Source organism: Lissotriton vulgaris, chromosome 2_1 (genome assembly GCF_964263255.1).
Source record: "Lissotriton vulgaris chromosome 2_1, aLisVul1.2, whole genome shotgun sequence".
In the NCBI taxonomy this organism is placed as follows: domain Eukaryota; kingdom Metazoa; phylum Chordata; class Amphibia; order Caudata; family Salamandridae; genus Lissotriton; species Lissotriton vulgaris.
The window spans coordinates 353,572,037-353,591,389 of record NC_141687.1 but is presented as its reverse complement, the minus strand read 5'-3'; positions in this window follow the sequence as shown (position 1 = coordinate 353,591,389).

Genomic DNA, 19,353 nt, shown 5'->3' with positions numbered 1-19,353 from the left:
AGACAGTATGTCTCTGCTTAAACTGAAAGAAAACCAAGACAGTCATTTCAGCTGCAGTGGGAGGCAAGGAGTCTCCTCTGCTGTGATATGGAATCGTTTCTTTCGGTTTTAGCAGAGGAGACTTCCTGCCTCTCACTGCAGCTGAAGCCTTTCAACTCTATAAATTAACCCTGGGAGGGTTAACCTGACAAAAGCATGGGCACTTTGTGCATCATCGATTTCCCCTCACTCCCTCCCTCCAACCATACTGAGTTCTCCAAAACTACTTGAGGCGCAGGAAACAAAGGTTAGATCAGATTGGAGTGCGCGCCCCCCTTGAGATGGTGGTGCGCCCCCCAGGGGGGCGCGCCCCACAGATTAAAGAACTCTGCAGGATTTAAATCTATCTGATATAGATTCTTAATTCATAAGAACAACACAGTTCTTGTATAACCTGTTTGCAATACATTTGGTAATCTAACCCGGCTTAGTTTTGAACAAGCAGCAGCTTTCAACAATATACAGCCTAACCTGTTGCCAGTTCACCTTCATTATTACTGAGACATAAATCATCTACAAAATGCATTGATTCACAGTTTGGTGTGGGGATGAAAAATAAATCAGAATGGGGGTTGGAAACATGGGCAGTTATAATCAAACAACCATGAGGTTTTCCTTCCAGGGAGGGCACTAGAGCCACACCTTCAGTCAGATGGAGAATGTAATGCTAAACCCCATACATTCTAGACCTACTTTTACACTTTTTCTCAATGTAAGTGAATGGACGAAAGAACATGTGATAGAAACGAAACTAACTGATAGGCACTAATGAACAGGGATCAGGAACTTCGTATGAGTAAAAGGCAAAAGGACCTTGGCCGATAGTAGCAGTTTCATGAGTAAAAGGCTCCCTACTAATTTCAGTTATCCTTGCTTTTTTGTGATATGCTTTCCCCTGAACAGCATATAAGTTTGAGCCTGGGTGGGGCTGAATCTGCTGAGGTTAGAAGTTGGACTTCTTTACATCTACTAGAAATCCTATGCTGACTAGCAGGGTTAGAGCTACCCGAGTGTATGCTAGACATTGCTGTCTTCTGTTGCTCTTGATCAGCCAATTGTTGAGATCTGGGAAAACATGGATGCCCGCTCTGCGTAGATGAGTGGCCACTGCAGCCAAACGCATGATAGGGACACTTGGAGCAGTAGTTACATTGAAATATAGTACAGTAAATTGGTAGTGCTGTCCTCTTTCCACACACCAAAGGCACTGGTGATGAGCGGGGTTTATGGGCATCTGGAAGAAGGCGTCCTTGAGGTCTAACAGCATCATAAAGTCCAGTTGTCGGAGCAACAGGATGACATTCTACAAGGTTGCCATGTGGAAGTGCTCACACAGGATGTACTGACTGAGTGATTTGAGATCCGAGAGGGACCAAAGAGTACAGTCGTTCTCTGGAATAAGGAAACACAGGCAGTAACGCCCATTCTAGTTGGTGTGGGGGTACTGGCTGGAACACGCCCTTTTGTAGGAGCACTTGGGCCTACTCTAGAGAGTAAAGTGATGTTGACTGATTCCTCATGTATGTTGTGCGGGGTAAAATTTTGTGGAGCACAATTGGAAGCTGGGCTACAGCAGGCGCCTATTGATCGGAGGTGATTTTCTCCCAACAAGAGTGGAAATATCTTTGGTTCCTTCTGACGGGTGATGTATGATCAGGAAGCGGGGGAAAGTCAGTGGTTTGAAGCTGGGGCTTCTTTTCCAGAGCCTCCTCTGCCGCTGTCCTTGTTGCCCCTGTAACTCCCTCTTGAGTAACCCTACCTGGCTAGGAGTCATAGACACCCTGCTGCTGGTGGTGGTGTGTTTGAGGTTGACTGATGGGTGTGCTCTTGCCTCTGCCCCGGACTGTTACCTGTGAAAATTGCCCTTTGGGGTGGTAGACTACACAACACCCATAGACTTTGCAATCTTGGTATCTTTTTTTATTTTCTCCAACATCTCATCCAGTTGGGTCCAAAAAGATGTTCACCATTTAATGGAAGTTGAGTAAGAGTTGCTGGATCTTGTGATGAGGACTTACCTGAAGATTAGCTGGAGGTTCCCCGATGCCTTTCATCATGACCCGCACCTCTAAAAAGGAAAATAAACCAAGTGTTAAAAAGAGCAAAAAGACTATGAGAAGGAAGAGACAGAGAAAGACATGAAGAACAAGGAAAAGACATACACATGGAAAAAAGACTACAAAAAGCTGTCTTCTGGGCTGCAGGAGGAGAAGGAGGAAGGAGTCGAAGACACCACCTTGACCGATAGAGGATTGGGGGCCGCCAACAGGAGGGAGGCCTGCCACCTGGGTAGATTGGGAGGGTGGGGCAGTCCAGAGGACTGTCATTTTGTGCTATTTCGATGTAGCCCGAAATAGCCCAAGGGCTATATAACTAGGGTAATTGGGCTCCCTGCCACCATTTTAGGTTTGGTGACCTGGTGGCAGGGAGTAGTGGTAGCAGAATTTTGGGCAGATTTTTCAGTGCTCATCGATGTAGGCACAGGTGTGTTGTCACAGGGTAATTGGTGACGAGGCAATAGTTTGAGCCTTATATTAGTATGGAGGACGAAAGGGTCCACGAGGCATTGGGCCACTTGAAGGAGGCAGGCAACTTGACTTGGCGATGTCTGAGGCTGTGGGAGCAGTGTGCCCGGCGCATCAGCGAGTGTTGATGCTGCGGTTGTGGCATGCTCCCCGCCGCGAAAATTGAAGGCCTCCTGTAGGGGTCAAGCCTCTAGGATAAGTAAAAGGGGCCACTTGTATGTAAGGAGAGTGGCCCCTTAGGGCATACAGCAGGCGGCAGCAGGAGCACTTCCTACGGAATACTTCGAAGCTGGGTGCGTGGCGGGGTCATTGCCAATGTGTGATGAGGCCACGCATGTCAGCTGGTCAGGGGTTGCACACATCGCGGCCCGGGGCGCGAGATCTGTCTGTCTGGGGCCACGTGTAGAGGACAGGCAGGTCCTGGAGCCTAGTCTGCTGCAGCTGCAGCAAGGGGCTGTAGTAGCGCATGTGGTGGGAGGAGCAGAGATCAGCAAGCGGCCTTGTGTGAGGTGATCGCTGAGCTTGAAAGCTTGCAGCAAGAGGGGTGGAGATGGGTTTGGCCTCCGCATGGGGTGGGCTGCCTGGGGTGGGGAGCTGCAATAATGAGGGAGGGCTCCAGGTGGAGGGGAAGGGGAATCAGAAGTAGTAGAGACTGACCAGGAGATGAGGCAGGGCTCTGTTAAAAACCTGGTTGTAGGGGAGAGAGGGCAGGAGTGGCAGGAAGAGGCGGAAGATGAGGTCCCTGAAGTGCAGGAGCATGCATGGGGCTCCCAGGCATGGGAGGGATTAGACATATTTCAGTCATGGGGTGAAGGGGTGAGAGGGGGAGACAGGGTATCTGAGCTGGATGCTTACATGGTGAAGGGAGGCTCACTACAAAGGGACAGAGGAGTCCCAGGACAGAAGAGGGGGCCCGAGTGTAGTAAATCCAATACACAGAATGTAGGTTCCAAGAAGATTTATTCCAGAGGAACAGCTTAACAACCACAGGTAGGAAGATAGGTCTTAACAGCCTCAACTCCACAGCAATACAGTACAAGTCAAGGCAAAACGTTTCCAAATAAGCAGGTATCTCACACCATGAGGATGTAGATTCTTTTAGAGGTTGAAAAGGATAAAAAAAAAATTGACCAATCCAGGAGAAAAAGAAGTGAACGCTGTTTCCTTCTGAGATCTGGATCCCCAATCGTCGCCAGCAATTGTGTAGTAAATCCAATACACAGAATGTAGGTTCCAAGAAGATTTATTCCAGAGGAACAGCTTAACAACCACAGGTAGGAAGATAGGTCTTAACAGCCTCAACTCCACAGCAATACAGTACAAGTCAAGGCAAAACATTCTGTAAAACATAGGATGGTTCCAAATGACATATGGTAATTCCAAATGACATCAGGTCATGGAATACCACACCGAGGGGGTAGGAAAGAGGGCTTCAAGGAAACAGGCAGGTGAGGAGGCATGCGCAGTACAGGGGCCAGCGTCTGCGTGTATCGCAGCGATGCTAGAATCGAGCAAGGAAGAGGAAGGAGGGGATAACGAAGAAGAGCAGATAATGGAAGTGAGGGGGATGAGGGACATACACAAGGTTCTAAAGGGCAGGAGAGGAAGAGGAGGGCAGAGCAGGTAGGGTTGTGGCTGGGAACTAGCACACCAGTGCAGCCTTTTGTTGTACAAGGCGCTGAGTGTGGTGGTGCAGTTGACTCGGCAGAGCGGGGAACGGCTCGTTGGAGCCGAGGCGAAGAGAGGGCTGGGCCCAGAATGGCACACTCGATGCCGGCGGGGGAGCCCATTGCGACCAGCACAAATAGGTCCAGAACGGCCTTGCTGGCCCCTACACCTGGAGGGTCCCACATAATCTCTGGGACAAAGGTGAAAGACGGTCAGTCCGTAGGGGTGCCGGAAAGGCCCTGAAGGGTACAGTCTGCTCCCTCGGATAACCAAAAGGGAGTTAGGGGTGGAGGGGCCATTAGGGCCCCACCGGTGGAGGTGCTTAAAGGCCACAAATGGCCGCTGGAGTTTTTCAGAACAACAAAGTTTTGGATTTTAATGAAGAGAGCCTCAAAGAAGGCGAGCTAAGGAAGGATGACGAGAGGAATGGGGTGGGGGGCACTCTAATGTTTTGCCTAGTTTGTTACAGGGAGAGGCCAGCAAGGGTGTTGTGTCATGCAGTGAGGTCAGCAAGAGCAACGGAAGGGACGGGGCCACTGGCGAGGTGGATTGCAACATTACGGGCACCCTTCTTGGCAGGTAAGGTCAAAGGCACAAATGGAAATCTATCATGGTCTCTATTGGGATAGGCGCCAAGGAGCTGCGAGAGGAAGGGGAGGGTAGGTTACGGAAAGGGAAGTACTTCATGGACATGGGAGCAGGCACAAGTGAGACCAGGTGCTTGAAGGTACAAATGGAGAGAGTAGTGCAAACACGGAGGACACAGGAGAAGGAAATAATAAAGGGGACAAGAAAGAAGATTCAGAGAGTATGGAACTGAAATTTAAGAAACTTCCTTACATGGGGTGACTAAACCATTCAGGACACACCTTATGCTGGCCGGATGTACGTCGTTACAACGCATGCTTTTACAACGCATGCCTTTACGATGCAACTTTTACAACGCAAGTCGTTACAACGACTTGCGTTGGGGGGCGCTGTATAGTGAATAGTATAATTTACTATTCCAACTTCAGTCCCCGTGGATAGTAGGGAAGGTGTTGGATAGTAAATTAAAACTATTCCCTACCCTAGAGCGCCCCCCAGCGCAAGTCGTTGTAATGACTTGCGTTGTAATGGTTGCGTCGTAAAGGTACTTCGTTGTAAAAGTTGGGTTGTAAACGCTGTTTCCCATGCTGGCCACCAAACAGTGTATTTGGAAAGGGGAATACGTAAAGATGCTTAAACTATTGCATAGAGAGATTTGGTCCGAGGAGGAATATGAGGGGCATATTATCAAGCCTGTGCGCTAAAATTATCGCCGCTTTATCGGCCGAAAACGGCCGATAAAGCGGCGATAATGGGCTTGATAATATGCTCTATGGAATTCCAATCGAAACACATGTTAGATGTGAAGACATCTAACATGGGCTTCGATTGGAATTCCACAGAGCATATTATCAAGCCCATTATCACCGCTTTATCAGCAGTTTTCGGACGATAAAGCGGCGATAATTTTAGCGCACATGCTTGATAATATGCCCCTGAATTTGCAAAACGGCCTAATGTGCCACTGACAATTGAAAACTGGACGGCAGCATTCTTGATCTGTGCAAGCGTATATTGCGAGAAATATCCGGAGCGCTGTGTGCCACTGTTTAAATATATGGACGTCATCAGGAAGATGCAAATCATGGGAGGGGGATACATGTGGGCCCAGTATGATGAAGAATTCAGGGCACACCTGGCATGGGACTCTGAAACTAAATGGGGCAGCACACGATGGGGCGGCAAAAACAGTGTTCACAGCCAGTGGTCTGCCAATAGTGTACCGGCCCTTTCAGGGGTGACTCATCCGGGGAGGGGTGGGGGAACAGAAAGGAGTCAGCCAGGAGCCGGAGGAGGTTACTGGGATTTCAATAAAGGGTTGTGCACGCGCAAATATTGTAAGTTCCACCACAAATGTTCAAAGTGTGGGGGAAGGCATGCACTGGTCAATTGCTTTGGGGGTACCAACAGGGAGGAAGCCATTTGCAGCAGCCAGGAGGAAACGCAGGAGGACACCAGCAGCAGTTTGCGGGCTCTCAAGGAGGTAAGAGCACAGAAGGCCATGGGCTTAAGGGCTCATACCCCGGTTAGGGTTGTTAGATTGGAGTTCTGGCTGCAACACTAAAGTGTCAAGAAGAAGCGAGGGTCTTGAGGCAGGGGTTTCAGGGGAGGTTTTGATTGGGTTTTACAGGATCGTGGACTAGGAGATTGGCAGATCTTTTGTGATCAGCCACGGAACATACACAAGCAGTACAGGACAAGCTTGACAAGAAGGTGCAGTAGGGTAGGATGGCGGGGCCTTTTGAGGATTGGCCCATGGAGAATTTGATTATATCCCCAATTGGCGTAGTTCCCAAAAAAAAGAGGAGGGCCAATTTAGGTTGATACAGCATTTGTCATGGTCGGAAGGAGGATCGGTCAATGATTCAATTGGAGAGGATGCAGCCACATTGTCTTACTCATCCATTGATGTGGCCATGTCACTGGCATTGACGGTAGGCGCAGGGGCACTGATGGCAAAATGCAATATTAAATCTGCGTTTCGGCTGCTTCTAGTCCACCCATACGATTTTCAGCTCTTGGGAATCCACTTTGAAGGAAAGTGGCACGTGGACAAAGCATTGCCGATGCGATGGGCTGCTCGATTTTGTGCACACTGTTCAAATGTTTCATCACATTTTTGCAGTGGCTTTTTTCCTGGCGCACAGGGCACCAGTTAGTGAGCACTACTTGAATGATTTTTCCATTGTGGTCCATTCTGGTCCCCTTAGCGCCGCGTGCTGCCAGGAAGCGATGCAAAGTTTTCAAGAGCAGATGGGGGGGCATGTAGTGCAGCTGGTGCCAGAAAGACAATGGGCCCTAACACGGAGCTGTCATTTTTGGGAATTGAAATCGATTTCGTCAAAATGGAGGCGCACTTGCCACAGGATAAGAAACACAAGATGCTAACATTGCTGTGGGACATGCAGTCTCACACGAAAGTGAAAGTCAAAGAAGTGCAGGTCCTTTGTTACACCTTAACTTCGCTAGTAGAGTAGTGAAGGCAGGAAGGACATTCTGCAGGAGGTTGGGATGCACTTTTTCAAGGAAACACCTACCTCACCATCCCATCCAGCTCTCAGCTGGTGTCAAAGAAGACTTGAGGATGTGGGGTGTGTTTTTGCGAACATTCAATGGAGTTCTTTTTGTGAGGTAATGGGATGTGCAAATGGGATGCTGGGGTAGCCTGGGTTTTGGGCTGTTCTGGGAAAGGAGGAGGTGTGCCGAACCATGGCCAGCACACTGGCGTAGCGGCGGCCAGAGCATTGTATTTTTGAAGTTTTTTCCCTTAGTGATCGCAGTGACACTGTGGGGGGACGAGTTGGCACACAAGAGAGTGCGGTTTCAGGTGGACAACATGGCAGTAGTGGAAATTGTAAACCGCCAATCCGCCAGGGATGAGCAGGTGCTAAAATTGAGTCTTTGTGTTGGGATGCTTGCATTATGATATTGCTTACAAAGCCTTGCTTGTACCTGGTGTGTACAATGACATTGCAGATTGTCTCGTTCGCAGTGGGGAGATTCTGTGGGCTGACCAAGGACGCTCACAGAACCCCGACACCCATGCCTCAGCATCTATGGTACGTAGGCAACATCGGATGTTACAATTGGTGGTAGGGCCGCTTGCAGAATGCACAAGATTGACAGACATTTTGGCCTGGAGAGAATTTTTGCGTTTGGGTGCAAAGTGGTGGGATGAAGGGTGGATGCGGGTCGAGGACGAGATACAATGTATCTTAGACCTCTTTGACAGAGGCTTATCGAGGGTCACCATTGCCGGAAAATTAGCTGGTATTGCATTTATGGGTAAGCTGTTATGGGGCTATGCCCCATCGGCAGAGGACCTGGCATGAAGAATCCTGGACGGTTGGGCTCGGTGGCCAAATTCCGGAAGCCAATGTCTTGGCAGATTTTGCGCTGGTTGCTAGCGGTGTTGCCGAAAGTATGCAGAGACGATGAACAAACATGACTTTTTACCACTGTGATGGTGTGGAAGTTTTTCGGGGTGTTTCGAGTGTTGGAATTGCTGGGGGGAAATGTAGTGGGAGAATCATTTGGGAGGACATAGTCATGCACAACAGCTGGCTACCAATATGGAGGAGTCGTTCCAAAACAGACCAGAGGTACAGGGTAGATGGGTCATGTTACAGGCATTAGAGGCCCCCGACACATGCCCCCTGCGGTAGGCATTGCAATGGTCAGGTTTCTCAAAGTTATCAGGGGAAGCGGTCTTGAAGCATACAGGTGGTAACAGAGTGATAGCATTTCAATTGTCAACATTGATGCGGAAAGCTTTGGCACGTTCAGGGGTATTTACAACAAGGGGTGGTGAGGGACAGAGTCTCTGAATTAAGCAGAAAGCTCTCACCCAGTCAAGAGATCAGGGCTAGATCCAACACCGTTTTTTAGCTCACTGCACCATCCCAGTTTCAGAACCTGGCTGTATGCAAATTAGTCTGTTCCTGTCCCAGTGCATGATGGGAACAGGGCAAACCAAACTACAAAAGCCAATTCTTACACTGGGAAGGAAACAAGCTCCCGGGGACCGGTTTCTGGCATTACAGCCGTCTTCGGCCCGGTTTGCTTGAATCCTGATGGTGCAATGAGCAAGGGTCTCACATCTGAGAATACCCTTCCACGCTTAGGGTGGACAAAAATATTTACAACAAGGGGTGGTGAGGGACAGAGTCTCTGAATTAAGCAGAAAGCTCTCACCCAGTCAAGAGATCAGGGCTAGATCCAACACCGTTTTTTAGCTCACTGCACCATCCCAGTTTCAGAACCTGGCTGTATGCAAATTAGTCTGTTCCTGTCCCAGTGCATGATGGGAACAGGGCAAACCAAACTACAAAAGCCAATTCTTACACTGGGAAGGAAACAAGCTCCCGGGGACCGGTTTCTGGCATTACAGCCGTCTTCGGCCCGGTTTGCTTGAATCCTGATGGTGCAATGAGCAAGGGTCTCACATCTGAGAATACCCTTCCACGCTTAGGGTGGACACAAATATTTACAACAAGGGGTGGTGAGGGACAGAGTCTCTGAATTAAGCAGAAAGCTCTCACCCAGTCAAGAGATCAGGGCTAGATCCAACACCGTTTTTTAGCTCACTGCACCATCCCAGTTTCAGAGCCTGGCTGTATGCAAATTAGTCTGTTCCTGTCCCAGTGCATGATGGGAACAGGGCAAACCAAACTACAAAAGCCAATTCTTACACTGGGAAGGAAACAAGCTCCCGGGGACCGGTTTCTGGCATTACAGCCGTCTTCGGCCCGGTTTGCTTGAATCCTGATGGTGCAATGAGCAAGGGTCTCACATCTGAGAATACCCTTCCACGCTTAGGGTGGACAAAAATATTTACAACAAGGGGTGGTGAGGGACAGAGTCTCTGAATTAAGCAGAAAGCTCTCACCCAGTCAAGAGATCAGGGCTAGATCCAACACCGTTTTTTAGCTCACTGCACCATCCCAGTTTCAGAACCTGGCTGTATGCAAATTAGTCTGTTCCTGTCCCAGTGCATGATGGGAACAGGGCAAACCAAACTACAAAAGCCAATTCTTACACTGGGAAGGAAACAAGCTCCCGGGGACCGGTTTCTGGCATTACAGCCGTCTTCGGCCCGGTTTGCTTGAATCCTGATGGTGCAATGAGCAAGGGTCTCACATCTGAGAATACCCTTCCACGCTTAGGGTGGACAAAAATATTTACAACAAGGGGTGGTGAGGGACAGAGTCTCTGAATTAAGCAGAAAGCTCTCACCCAGTCAAGAGATCAGGGCTAGATCCAACACCGTTTTTTAGCTCACTGCACCATCCCAGTTTCAGAACCTGGCTGTATGCAAATTAGTCTGTTCCTGTCCCAGTGCATGATGGGAACAGGGCAAACCAAACTACAAAAGCCAATTCTTACACTGGACCATCAGGATTCAAGCAAGCCGGGCCGAAGAAGGCTGAAATGCCAGAAACCGGTCCCCGGTAGCTTGTCTCCTTTCTGGTGAAGAATTGGCTTGGTAGTTTAGTCTGCCCTGTTCCCATGATGCACTGGGCCAGGGACAGACTGATTTGCATATAGCCAGGTTCTGAGCTGGGATGGTGCAATGAGATAAATAACGGTGATGGATCAAGCCCTGATCTTTGGACGGGGTAAGAGTGGTCTGCTTAATTCAGACACTCTGTTCATCACCACCCCCTTTTCTGAATCGTTTTTGGCCACTATAGGTGTGGCAGGGTATACTCAGACATGAGTCCCTTTCTCACTGCACCATCAGGATTCAAGCAAGCCGGGCCGAAGAAGGCTGAAATGCCAGAAACCGGTCCCCGGTAGCTTGTCTCCTTTCTGGTGAAGAATTGGCTTGGTAGTTTAGTCTGCCCTGTTCCCATGATGCACTGGGCCAGGGACAGACTGATTTGCATATAGCCAGGTTCTGAGCTGGGATGGTGCAATGAGATAAATAACGGTGATGGATCAAGCCCTGATCTTTGGACGGGGTAAGAGTGGTCTGCTTAATTCAGACACTCTGTTCATCACCACCCCCTTTTCTGAATCGTTTTTGGCCACTATAGGTGTGGCAGGGTATACTCAGACATGAGTCCCTTTCTCACTGCACCATCAGGATTCAAGCAAGCCGGGCCGAAGAAGGCTGAAATGCCAGAAACCGGTCCCCGGTAGCTTGTCTCCTTTCTGGTGAAGAATTGGCTTGGTAGTTTAGTCTGCCCTGTTCCCATGATGCACTGGGCCAGGGACAGACTGATTTGCATATAGCCAGGTTCTGAGCTGGGATGGTGCAGTGAGATAAATAACGGTGATGGATCAAGCCCTGATCTTTGGACGGGGTAAGAGTGGTCTGCTTAATTCAGACACTCTGTTCATCACCACCCCCTTTTCTGAATCGTTTTTGGCCACTATAGGTGTGGCAGGGTATACTCAGACATGAGTCCCTTTCTCACTGCACCATCAGGATTCAAGCAAGCCGGGCCGAAGAAGGCTGAAATGCCAGAAACCGGTCCCCGGTAGCTTGTCTCCTTTCTGGTGAAGAATTGGCTTGGTAGTTTAGTCTGCCCTGTTCCCATGATGCACTGGGCCAGGGACAGACTGATTTGCATATAGCCAGGTTCTGAGCTGGGATGGTGCAGTGAGATAAATAACGGTGATGGATCAAGCCCTGATCTTTGGACGGGGTAAGAGTGGTCTGCTTAATTCAGACACTCTGTTCATCACCACCCCCTTTTCTGAATCGTTTTTGGCCACTATAGGTGTGGCAGGGTATACTCAGACATGAGTCCCTTTCTCACTGCACCATCAGGATTCAAGCAAGCCGGGCCGAAGAAGGCTGAAATGCCAGAAACCGGTCCCCGGTAGCTTGTCTCCTTTCTGGTGAAGAATTGGCTTGGTAGTTTAGTCTGCCCTGTTCCCATGATGCACTGGGCCAGGGACAGACTGATTTGCATATAGCCAGGTTCTGAGCTGGGATGGTGCAGTGAGATAAATAACGGTGATGGATCAAGCCCTGATCTTTGGACGGGGTAAGAGTGGTCTGCTTAATTCAGACACTCTGTTCATCACCACCCCCTTTTCTGAATCGTTTTTGGCCACTATAGGTGTGGCAGGGTATACTCAGACATGAGTCCCTTTCTCACTGCACCATCAGGATTCAAGCAAGCCGGGCCGAAGAAGGCTGAAATGCCAGAAACCGGTCCCCGGTAGCTTGTCTCCTTTCTGGTGAAGAATTGGCTTGGTAGTTTAGTCTGCCCTGTTCCCATGATGCACTGGGCCAGGGACAGACTGATTTGCATATAGCCAGGTTCTGAGCTGGGATGGTGCAGTGAGATAAATAACGGTGATGGATCAAGCCCTGATCTTTGGACGGGGTAAGAGTGGTCTGCTTAATTCAGACACTCTGTTCATCACCACCCCCTTTTCTGAATCGTTTTTGGCCACTATAGGTGTGGCAGGGTATACTCAGACATGAGTCCCTTTCTCACTGCACCATCAGGATTCAAGCAAGCCGGGCCGAAGAAGGCTGAAATGCCAGAAACCGGTCCCCGGTAGCTTGTCTCCTTTCTGGTGAAGAATTGGCTTGGTAGTTTAGTCTGCCCTGTTCCCATGATGCACTGGGCCAGGGACAGACTGATTTGCATATAGCCAGGTTCTGAGCTGGGATGGTGCAGTGAGATAAATAACGGTGATGGATCAAGCCCTGATCTTTGGACGGGGTAAGAGTGGTCTGCTTAATTCAGACACTCTGTTCATCACCACCCCCTTTTCTGAAACGTTCAGGGGTAGACGGGTAGTGATATGGGACACACTCCTTTCAAATTGGAGGTTGGGCACGAGAGGAAATTATGCAGCTTGGCCGCTGGCCATCACAGTGTTACAGGCGATATGTAAGAGGTTTGGCGGAGGAATGGCGCACAGTAAGCAGTAATATGTGACATTTACACCCCCCCCCGGCTTTTTGTCTTTTCAGGTTCAGTGTCTGGGCCACAGAATGAAGAAATGGCTATTTGGGTCGTTGGCACTAGTTTATTAAATGGAAACAAGTACAAGCCCGGCAGAGCTAAGACAAAAAGAGTGCTTAGGCAGTAATAAATAACAGGACGAGTAACACCACATGGAAGAGAGGCAGTCCTCATGGGAGGTTGCAAAAGAAAAAAAAGAGGGACCAGTGACCATATTAACAAATGAAAAGCAGCCATTTACAGAGGACATTAAAAAGAGCCAATTAGAAAGATAAGTGTTGTCTAATGCCCAAATCTTGAATACCGGTCCTCGGAAGCTTGTTTCCAGTCCAGGGAAGGCATGGCTTGGCAGTTCGGGCTGGACTGTTCCCATGAGGCACAGGGTCAGACTGATTTGCATATAGCCATGTCTGAACTGGGGTGACAGAGTGGGCTAAAGAACGGTGATGGATTAAACCCAGATCTTTTGACTGGGTGTAAGTGTTTGATTGGTTCAGATGCTCCGTCCATTACCACCCCCTTTTGTACCAAATCTTGAATACAGCATGTCTTGAAGAGACAGCACAAGTGCTACCTAGGTGAGACCTACAAAAGTAACAGTGGTAAACACACATTCAAAAGAGAGACACATCTCAAATTTACAAGGTCAAACAAGGGCAGAGTGCTCATCATAAAGCAAAAAGGTGACTATGGAAACTAAACATGCATTCAACACATTAGCACAATTTTTAAGGCAGCTATTATTGATGAGTACATGAGATTTTAGACATGCCCAGGAGACCTTCTCAGTACAAATATTCCTATAAAACACATTTGACCCAACCTAGTGTCCAGCGCGCTTTTTGGTCATACACTAGGATAAGTCAACACCCTCTGTTCCAGGGTCTGCTGCAGCAGTTTAATTCCATGGTTAAACAGATGAAGCATGAAAATGTCATTCAATATGTACATTTGTCTTCCATATACATGGAACCCAAGGTACAGGAAGGTGTTTCTGCATACTGTAAACCCCTAGCAATCTCACTTTCCTGTTAATGTATCCTGTCAAGCTCACCTTCTCATATGTGCATTTTTCCACGGTTCACCTAAGTTAGTCTCCAGTGCCCTCTTTGTGCAAGAATCAAGATTATGCTGCTTTGCCTGCACCAAGGGTTTTTAAACTATTGCTTGTGCCGCCAGCTACTCATGGCAAAGTGTTTTTTCTGTTAGGAATCACTGTCTCATGTTATTCTCACACCTTCCCATTCAAGGTTTACTTCATGGACACTATCTATAGAGCCACATTTCCAGTGGAACATACTTGCTTACTCCCCTGTCATATCCTGTTCCCCTCTTCCATTGTATTTTAACCCACAGAGGTATTTAAATGTTTTTACCACATCTCTTTCTTTTGCCTCTCTCCTAGACTTAGAGTGCAGTCTTACTTCTCTATGTTTAGATGTTCTCATCTCCAGGCGCTTCCACTTTTTTGGCTATGAGCTCCAAACACATGCTGAACAACACATACTCAAAACAGATGCAGAGCTCGACTGTGCACTAGGCAAATGCTAAAAAACAATAAGAACAAAAAATAAAATCACATACCCAAGATACATAATAAAGACACACTGGCAGGATCTTCCTTCACACACACCTGCCTTCCTATGCGATGTACAAGAAATACATATACTACACATTGTAAACAGACTGGCTTAGGAGTCTACCATCTTTAATGCAACCCCCATATACAGCCTATAGCAAGTGCCTCACGTGATTCCACAAGAGTTTTGAGACTTTTAAATCTATAAGGCCCACAACTAGGAAACAGTATCAAGATGTTTGTATCACCAGCCTAGATGTGCAGGAGAATGCGTAGGAATCGGACGAGGCAATGGAATTAGGAAAGCCCAAATTATGTCAACCCAACCCAGACCTGAGGTGGTTGTCCTCCAACCAGAGTGACATTGACAATTGGTTGGATGAGAGGGTCACCTGCGATAGAATCTCATTCTGACTTAACGAGCACCGTGGCACACAGGGACTTAAAGGCTCTTTGTCGGCCCTTCGTAGAGCATGACAGAGGTAGAATGTCTTGGTTTTGCCACAAAGTTAGCCTGGAGCTTGAGGTATAACATTTTAAAGTGGAGTCTGTATGCTACAGGTGGCACCTTGTACAGCTGTGCCTTAAAAGATGGTCATGGTGCCACAACATCACTCAACAACAAAGCAATCGCCAATAAGTCACATCAGGCAGAACTGTGCACATGCAAATTACCAAGTGCAGACATTCTATACAGATGGCTGTGAACAACCTCAATGTTTACCAAGTCATACCACACACCACCTCACAAACAGGACACATTAAGACAAAACTCTGAACATAGAACCAAGAGGGAATGAATATGCAAATAACTTGTTAATACCGCAACCAACAATGCTCACTACCAGTGTCTGATTGTCACACAGATACATCTGCTGGGCTCGGTGGTGCCACCTGAGAACCTAAAAAAGGAATGTGGTACTGCCCCTGGATCTTACCCACCCCAAACAACGTCACAAATCACAAAAGGTGGCATATCCTATTAATCCCACACTACCACAAAATCAAATCTGACTCAATGGAAATAGTCAGACCGCCTACTAACAAAAGACATTGCAAACAACGTATTAATGGCAGATTGTAGGCTGTACAAGTGCTAATTAACAACAAGAACCAAAAGAACATGTTGTAGTTCAGAAGTGTAATACCTTCTCCAAAGTCATTATACTAGGCTAAGAGTAGTAGTCTGTGCACACTGGATGCAGCAGTGAAGGGGGTAGAGGCATCGCAAAAAGGACATTTCTATTAATTTGATGAAGATTTCAAGAGATCACTTAGGATATCCCATCCCTAGTACTGGGAATAAAAGCAGGAAACGTTTCAATTGGTGAAACCAAGAGGCACATTGCCGTCCCCAACTTTCCCAACTTTTCTGCTTCCCAGGTTCCGCCCCCTTGCATAGGAAGTGCTGTAGCGTTCAAGTCTTAAATGTAGCACTGTAGCGTAGGCAAACACAAAATGGAAGGTGCACACAATTAGAGTCACAGAGAACAGTAATGTATTAAATGTTTTCTTCTTTATTTAGTAAAGTTCATTGGACATAGGCACAGCCAACGCGTTTCGTTCCATCTGCCTTTGGGAACTTCGTCAGGGCAAAAGAATATAAATCTGTACTGTTGCCGATGTTGGATACGTTTATAAGGATCAATCCAGTAGTCACCAAATGTGGGTCAAAGTCTTAAGATCTGAAAGGACGGCGTCCTCACTAGGAAAAAGATGGGATCCTAAGGGTGTCTTCTCAGTAGGCCAGGGCTGTCTGATGTCAGGTATGCCATAAGTTGGTAAGCACAAATGAGTTAAAAATCCAAGCGGGTTCTAGTATATCTCGTGGGGAATTTTATAGTATGGCTCATTACTTCATTTTCCAGGAAGAGCCAAATACGTGGACGTAACCGCCACCAGTCCGTAATCTGGTAGTGTGTTTGTGGCAATAACCACCAAGCACCTATTATCGGGTGCTCCTGTCCCGTAGTTCCGTATCCCGTGGCGTCCTGGACACACTACCAGATTACGGACTGGTGGCGGATACGTCCACGTATTTGGCTCTTCCTGGAAAATGAAGTAATGAGCCATACTATAAAATCTCCTACAGCTCCGGTCCCGCTCTCGGCTGAGTATTGACGCCGAGAGCGCTGGGCGCCGGTTTTGGCGGCCATCTTGGGTCGGGCTAGGTTAGTGAGGCCATCGACAGCGCTATAAAAGGCGCCGGGAACAGGTAGCTGGTAATCCTGACATTGCACGCACCTTTCCCCTCCTGAGGCGGAAGCCGGGAGGTCTCTTGTCTTTCCCTGAATTTTAATTGTGTTTTTAACATTTTGTTGTTCGCTACTTGCAATTCTCACACCTGATCTTGATAGGTGTGTTGGGACCCCCCAGCGCTCAGCAGCGCCTAGAATTCACTTCTGCCCCTTCCCTACAGCTCCGGTCCCGCTCTCGGCTGAGTATTGACGCCGAGAGCGCTGGGCGCCGGTTTTGGCGGCTATCTTGGGTCGGGCTAGGTTAGTGAGGCCATCGACAGCGCTATAATAGGCGCCGGGAACAGGTAGCTGGTAATCCTGACATTGCACGCACCTTTCCCCTCCTGAGGCGGAAGCCGGGAGGTCTCTTGTCTTTCCCTGAATTTTAATTGTGTTTTTAACATTTTGTTGTTCGCTACTTGCAATTCTCACACCTGATCTTGATAGGTGTGTTGGGACCCCCCAGCGCTCAGCAGCGCCTAGAATTCACTTCTGCCCCTTCCCTACAGCTCCGGTCCCGCTCTCGGCTGAGTATTGACGCCGAGAGCGCTGGGCGCCGGTTTTGGCGGCTATCTTGGGTCGGGCTAGGTTAGTGAGGCCATTGACAGCGCTATAAAAGGCGCCGGGAACAGGTAGCTGGTAATCCTGACATTGCACGCACCTTTCCCCTCCTGAGGCGGAAGCCGGGAGGTCTCTTGTCTTTCCCTGAATTTTAATTGTGTTTTTAACATTTTGTTGTTCGCTACTTGCAATTCTCACACCTGATCTTGATAGGTGTGTTGGGACCCCCCAGCGCTCAGCAGCGCCTAGAATTCACTTCTGCCCCTTCCCTACAGCTCCGGTCCCGCTCTCGGCTGAGTATTAACGCCGAGAGCGCTGGGCGCCGGTTTTGGCGGCCATCTTGGGTCGGGCTAGGTTAGTGAGGCCATCGACAGCGCTATAAAAGGCGCCGGGAACAGGTAGCTGGTAATCCTGACATTGCACGCACCTTTCCCCTCCTGAGGCGGAAGCCGGGAGGTCTCTTGTCTTTCCCTGAATTTTAATTGTGTTTTTAACATTTTGTTGTTCGCTACTTGCAATTCTCACACCTGATCTTGATATGTGTGTTGGGACCCCCCAGCACTCAGCAGCGCCTAGAATTCACTTCTGCCCCTTCCCTACAGCTCCGGTCCCGCTCTCGGCTGAGTATTGACGCCGAGAGCGCTGGGCGCCGGTTTTGGCGGCCATCTTGGGTCGGGCTAGGTTAGTGAGGCCATCGACAGCGCTATAAAAACAGACGGTCATGGCTCCGCGCAGCGGACACGATCAGCGGACGCGCCGGACCTGTGCCGGAGTCGTGCCAGAGTCCTGCCCGTCTGCGCCCGTCCGCGCACGACCAGGCTCAGGGCTGAGGGACTCTGGCACTCGCACCTGCTATTCCTCAGCGGATCTTCTAGTACTGAAATCTGACAGGAATACCCTATCTCCTACTATATGTGCCACTCTCAAGGAAAATCATATCTTGCACACTCCTAGCTGTAAGAACTTAAGCCGTTCAACCCCCTTAAAGCTAGCCACCCTCAACACCAGGTCATTGCAGAAACACCACTTGGAAATCTTCACCCTCTTACAGGACGAGACTATCGATATCCTAACACTCACCGAAACATGGTTGAGTGATGCCTCTTCCCCGGATATCATCGCCGCCCTCCCCAGCGGGTATGATATGATCTGGCATAATCGACCAGAGGGGGCCCGAGGTGGGGGTGTAGCAATGATCTTTAAAAAGCAATTTATGGTAACCAAAATCTTAGCAGAGACTATAAACACCATTGACCTACTAGGGACAAAAGTTACCTCGAACAACTCCTGTCTTATTATCTTAACAGTATACTGCCCACCCCAAAGTACCCCCATGTTCAATGATCTCTTTATTCCCATCATATCAGATCTATGCACACGTTATAAAAACATCCTGGTAACGGGTGACTTTAATGTCCATTGGGATAAAAGTGATAAAAATTCATCCGTCCAGACATTACAGACCACCATGACCGCCCTTGGACTGACACAACTCGTGGAAGCTCCAACCCACATAAAAGGCCATATCTTAGATCTCATTTGGTCCTCGACACCAAAAGCGGTCATCACAAGTATTTCACCTTGTATTTGGTCGGATCACCACCTCATCTTGTACGACTTACCGCAAAATATCTACCAGGCCAAATTACCGTTAAAAACAAAAAAAGTGCGCCAATGGAAGAAAGTGAATTCTGAGACCCTAACCAAAGTCCTGCCCAAATACAAACAGAATTTTACTACCCCTTCTGATAGTACCGACCTAGACTCAAAGTATGATGCGATAATAACCACCCTTAGGCAATCAATGAGCTAGCTCCCGAAAAAACACAAAAAGTAAAAGGTGCAGAGAAAGGAGCCCCCTGGTTCACCGAAAGGTTTACGTGAACAAAAAAGAAAACTTCGCTACCTCGAAAGATGCTGGAGGAAATCCAAAATGGATACCGACAGGGAATCATATAGATCATTGTTTCAATTATACAAAAAGCTTATTATATCAGCCAAGAAGGATTATTATGAAACACGCATCAATAACGCTACCAACATTCAGAGAGAGACCTTCCAAATCCTGAAAGAGCTGAGTAAGAAGGAGGAAAAGACAGATATCCTGATCGACTGCGATACCTTTCAAGGTTACTTCCTTGAAAAAGTAGCGACCATCTTGTCCGATATCAAGAAGGACAACCCAGCCTCCTATACCGAACAACCGCCTCTTCCATGCTCTT